Genomic DNA, 6,366 nt, shown 5'->3' on the forward strand with positions numbered 1-6,366 from the left:
AATTTTTTTGTATGTTTAGTAGAGACAGGTTTTTGCCACGTTGGCCAGGCTGATCTTGAACTCCTGACCTCAGGTGATCTGCCCGCCTCAGCCTCCCAAAGTGCTGGGATTACAGGCGAGAGCCACTGCACCCAGCCAAAAATCTTTTTTTTTTTTTTTTTTTGAGACAGAGTCTTGCTCTGTCGCCACACGCCAGGCTGGAGTGCAGTGGCGCGATCTCGGCTCACTGCAACTGCCACCTCCCAGGTTCACGCAATTCTCCTGCCTCAGCCTCCCAAGTAGCTGGGACTACAGACACCCAGATAATTTTTATCTTTTAGTAGAGATGGGGTTTCACTATGTTGGCCAGGATGGTCTCCATCTCTTGACCTCAGGATACACCTGCCTCAGCCTCCCAAAGTGCTGGGATTACAGGCATGAGCCACCGCGCCCAGCCCAAAAATCTCTTTTATGGATAAATAGTATTCCATTATATGCATATATCATATTTTGTTTATGCATTTATCCATTCATCCATAGATAGAGACGTTGTTTCCACCCCTTGGCTATTGTGAATGTTGCAGTGAATGGAACTGAAAAGACCCCTTCAAGACCCTAATTTCATTTCTTTTGGATAAAAACCATTTCATCCTGGCTAAACCTGAGGCTGCAGTCACTCCAAAATAGGAAGCAGAGGAATTCCCATAAGGGACTGTCCCAAAACATTTGGAAATAAGGCTGGCTGGAATTCCAAAGAAAGAAGTACTAAGCATCAGTGATCAGTCCAGAGTATTTATAAGGGAACCTATGTAAAGAGGAGGCTGCAGTATCTCCTTCCTGGGACCAGCAAAAAAGGGATGCTCTCCCTGGGTATGCTTAACCTGCGTATGTACACAATGACAGGGTCAGGGACAGAGTTTATATGAGGGCTTAAGAAATTTGGCTAGGAGAATCCAAGATGGCTGAATAGGAACAGCTCTGTTCCCAGCAAGAACACAGAGGGTGAGTGATCACCACATTTCCAAACGAATTTTTACTGCCCACAGACCAGAAGATTCCAGCATGGCTGTTTCAGGGGGTGCACTGGGTCTCTGCACAAAATCTCACACAAATCTGGGTGGCCATTTCAACTGGTGTCTGGAATGACTGGGATTCACAGTCACCCATTCAACTGAAAAAAAAGGGGGCTGAAACAGGGAGCCAGGTGATCTGGCACAGCAGGTTCCACCCCCACAAAGACCAGCAATCTAAAACACTCTGGATTGAGAGTTTCACAGCAGCACAGCTGGACCCGCAACAGTCTGGCTCTGTGGGGGTAAGCGTGTCCACCATTACCGAGGCAGTCCACCACTACCAAGGCAGTCTGCCATTACTGAGGCAGTCCACCATTACTGAGGCAGTTCTAACTCTACCTCTATAAACAAAACCGCAAGGAAGTTCTCACACCAGCTGGGCAGAGCCCACAGCAGCTCAGGAACACCTCTGCTGGCAGACTGTGACTAGGCTACCTCATCGCTGGGCAAGGCATCTCTGATAAAAGGCAGCAGCACATCAGGAACTTATAAATGAAGCCCCACTTTCCCAGGACAGAGCACCTGGGGAAAAAAGGCGGTTATGAGTTCCACTGCAGCAGACAAACATACCTGCCCAGCAGCTCTGAACAGAACAAAGGAGCTCACAGCTCAGCACTTGAGCTCCCATAAGGGATAGACTGTCTCCTCAAGCAGCTCCCCAACCCCAGTATATCCAAAGAGACACCTCATAAAGGAGAGCTCAGGCTGACATCTGGCAGATATCCTTCTGGGACACAGATAACAGACGAAGAAACTGGCAGCAACCCTTACTGTTCTGCAGCTGCCACAGGTGATCCCCAGGCAAGCAGGGTCTGGAGTGGACCTCCAGCAGTCCTATAGCAGAGGGGCCTGTTAGAAGGAAAACTAAAAACTGAAAGAAATAACTTCATCATCAACAAAAAGGACATCCACTCAGAGACCCCATCCAAAAGTCAACTACAAAGACCACAGGTAGATAAATCAAACAAAGATGGGAAGAAACCAGCACAAAAAGGATGAAAACACCCAAAACCAGAATGCCTCTCCTCCTCCAAGTGATCACAACTACTCACGAGCAAGGGAACAAGCTGGATGGAGAATGAGTCTGATGAATTCACAGAAACAGGCTTCAGAAGGTGAGTAATAACAAACTTCTCTGAGCTAAAAGAACATGTCCTAACCCAATGAAAAGAAACTAGAAACTTTGAAAAAAGGTTTGATGAAATGCTAACAAGAATAAACAGCTTAGAGAAGAATATAAATGAATCGATGGAGCTGAAAAACACAACACAAGAACTTCGCAAATCATACACAAGTTTCAATAACCAAATCAACCAAGGAGAAGAAAGGATATCAGAGATTGAAGATCAGCTCAATAAAATAAAACAGGAAGGCAAGATTAGAGAAAAAGAGTAAAAAGAAATGAACAAAGCCTCTAAGAAATATGGGATTACATGAAAAGACCTAATCTACGTTTGATAGGTATACCTGAATGTGATGGAGAGAATGAATCCAAACTGGAAAACACTCTTCAGGATATGATCCAGGAGAACTTCCCTAACCTAGCAAGTCAGGCCAATATTCAAGTCCAGGAAATACAGAGAACACCACAAAGACATTGCTCAAGAAGAGCAACCCCAAGGCACATAATCAGCAGATTCACCAGGGTTGAAATGAAGAAAAAAATACCAAGGGCAGCCAGAGAGAAAGGTCGAGTTACCCATAAAGGGAAGTCCATCGGGCTCGCAGCAGATCTCTCAGCAGAAACCCTACAAGCCAGAAGAGAATGGGGGCCAGTATTCAACACCTTAAAGAAAAGAACTTTCAACCTAGAATTTCATATCCAACCAAACTAAGCTTCATAAGCAAAGGAGAAAGAAAATCCTTTATGAACAAGCAATTACTCAGAAATTTAATGACCGCCAGGCCTGCTTTACAAGAGCTCCTGAAAGAAGCACTAAACATAGAAAGGAACAACAAGTACCGGCCACTCCAAAAATGTACCAAATGGTAAAGAGCATCGACACAATGAAGAAACTGCAGCAACTAATGCGCAAAACAACCAGCTAGCATCAAAACGGCAGGATCGAATTCACACATAACAATAGTAACCTTAAATGTAAATGGGCTAAATGCCCCAATCAAAAGACACAGACTGGCAAATTGGATAAAAAGTCAAAAACCCATCAATGTGCTGTATCCAGGAAACCCATCTCACGTGCAAGGACACACATTGGCTCAAAATAAAGGAATAGAAGAAGATTTTCCGAGCAAATGGAGAGCAATAAAAAGCAGGAGTTGCAATCCTAGTCTCTGATACAATAGACTTTAAACCAACAAAGATCAAAAGAGACAAAGAAGGGCATTACATAATGGTAAAAAGGGTCAACACAACAAGAAGAGCTAATGATCCTAAATATATATGCACCCAATACAGGAGCACACATATATAAAGCAAGTTTTTAATGACCTACAAAGACACTTAGACTCCCACACAATAATAATGGGAGACTTTAACAGTCCACTGTCAATATTAGATCAACAAGACAGAAAATTAACAAGAATATCCAGTACTTGAACACAGATCTGGGCCAAGCAGACCTAATAGACATCTACGGAACTCTCCACCCCAAATTCACAAAATATACATTCTTCTCAGCACCACATTGCACTAACGCTAAAATTGACCACATAACTGGTCAATCACTCCTCAGTAAATCACTCCTTAGTAAATGCAAAAGAATGAAAATCATAACAACCAGTCTCAGACCACAGTGCAATCAAAATAGAACTCAAGATAATGAAACTCACTCAAAACCACACAACTATATGGAAACTGAACAACCTGCTCCTGAATGACAATTGGATAAATAATGAAATGAAGGCAGAAATAAAGATGTTCTTCAAAACCAACAAGAACGAAGACACAATGTACCAGAATCTCTGGGACACATTTAAAGCAGTGTCTAGAGGAAAATTTATAGCAATAAATCCCTATATGAGAAGCAAGGGAAGATCTAAAATCAACACCCTATCATCAAAATTGAAAGAGCTAGAGAAGCAAGATCAAAAAAACTCAAAAGCTAGCAGACGACAAGAAATAACTAAGATCAGAACAGAACTGAAGGAGACAGAGATAGAAAAAACCCTTAAAAAAAAATCAATAAATCTAGGAGCTGGTTTTTTTGAAAAGATCAACAAAAGGACCACTAGCCAAATTAATAAAAATGAAAATAGAAAAGAATCAAATAGATGCAATAAAAAATTATAAAGGGGATATCTCCACAGATTCCACAGAAATACATACTACCATCAGTGATTACTACAAACAACTCTATGCCCATAAACCAGTAAACCTGGAAGAAATGGATAAATTCCTGGACACTTGCACCTTTCCAAGCCTAAACCAGGAAGAAGTCGAAAGCCTGAATAGACCAATAGCAAGGGCTGAAGTTGAGGCAGCAATTAATAGCCTACCAACCAAAAAAGGCCCAGGTCCAGATGGGTTCACAGCTGAATTCTACCAGATGTACAAAGAGGAGCAGGTACCATCCTTCTGAAACTATTCCAAACAATCCAAAAAGAGGGAATCCTTCCCAAATCACTTTATGAGACCAACATCATCCTGATACCAAAACCTAGCAGACTCAAGAAAAAAAGAAAACTTCAGGCCAATATCTATGATGAACATAGACGCAAAAATCTTCAATAAAATACTAGCAAACCGACTGCAACAGCACATCAAAAAGCTTATCCATCACGATCAAGTAGGCTTCATCCCAGGGAAGCAAGGCTGGTTCAACATACATAAGTCCATAAACATAATTCACCACATAAACAGAACCAAAGACAAAAACCACATGATTATCTCAATAGATGCAGAGAAGGACTTCAACAAAATTCAACAGACCTTTATGCTAAAAACTCTCAATAAAATAGGTATTGACAGAATGTATCTCAAAATTATAAAAGCTATTTATGACAGACCCACAGCCAATATCATACTGAATGGGCAAAAACTGGAAGCATTCCCTTTGAAATCTGGCACTAGACAAGGATGCTCTCTCTCACCACTCCTATTCAATACGGTATTGGAAGTTCTAGCCAGAGCAATCAGGCAAGAAAAAGAAATAAAGGGTATTCAATTAGGAAAGGAGGAAGTCAAATTGTCTCTATTTGCAGACAATATGATTGTATATTTAGAAGACCTCTTTGGTGTGCCCGCAGAGTAGCCATCATGAACAAAGCTCACCCTCCCGAGTTGAAAAAATTGATGGACAAGAAGCTATCATTGAAATTAAATGGTGGCAAACATGTCCAAAGAATATTGCGGGGATTTGATCCCTTTATGAATCTTGTGATAGATGAATGTGTGGAGATGGCGACTAGCGGACAATAGAACAATATTGGAATGGTGGTAATATGAATAAATAGTATCATCATGTTAGAAATCTTGGAATGAGTATAAATAATGGCTGTTCAGCAGAGAAACCCATGTCCTCTCTCCATACGGCCTGTTTTACTATGATGTAAAAATTAGGTCATGTACATTTTCATATTAGACTTTTTGTTAAACTTTTGTAATACTCAAAAATGTTTTCTCAGATGTTCTGAATATAGAATATTAGCTCTATTTAAAAGGGTTTTATGCATTAAAGTGGACGAATCTTGTTAAACGTGAAAAAAAAAAATAGAAGACCCCATCGTCTCAGCGCAAAATCTCCTGAAACTGATAACCAACTTCAGCCGTCTCAGGATACAAAATTAATGTGTAGAAATCACAAGCATTCCAATACATCAATAACAGACTTAGAACCAAATCAAGAAGGAACTGCCATTCACAATTGCTACAAAGAGGAATAAAACTAACAAAGGATGTAAAGTACCTCTTCAAGGAGAACTACAAACCACTGCTCAAGGAAATAAGAGAACACACAGATGGAAAAACATTCCCTGGCCATGGTTAGGAAGATCAATATTGTGAAAATGGCCATACTACCCAAAGTAATTTATAAATTCAATGCTATCCCCACCAAGCTACCTATGACCCTCTTCACAGAACTGGAAAAAACCACCTTAAACTTCATATGGAATCAAAAGAGAGCCCACATAGCCAAGTTAATTCTAAGCAAAAAGAACAAAGTTGTAGGCATCATGCTACCTGACTTCAAACTATATTACAACAGATGCTACAGTAATCAATACAGCATGGTACTGGTACCAAAACAGGGATATAGACCAATGCAACAGAACAGAGGCCTCAGAGGCAATGCCACACATCTATAACCATCTGATCTTTGACAAACCTGACAAAAACAAGCAACAGGGAAAGGAT

At 40.9% G+C, this 6,366-nt stretch overlaps 1 pseudogene; it reads left to right on the forward strand.

Moving 5' to 3' along the window:
• The first annotated feature begins 4,942 nt into the window (after positions 1-4,942).
• On the forward strand, positions 4,943-5,631 carry LOC144577394 (small nuclear ribonucleoprotein G pseudogene; annotated as a pseudogene).
• The last annotated feature ends 735 nt before the right edge of the window (positions 5,632-6,366 follow it).

The sequence above is a fragment of the Callithrix jacchus genome, chromosome 8, assembly GCF_049354715.1.
Source record: "Callithrix jacchus isolate 240 chromosome 8, calJac240_pri, whole genome shotgun sequence".
Classification (NCBI taxonomy): domain Eukaryota; kingdom Metazoa; phylum Chordata; class Mammalia; order Primates; family Cebidae; genus Callithrix; species Callithrix jacchus.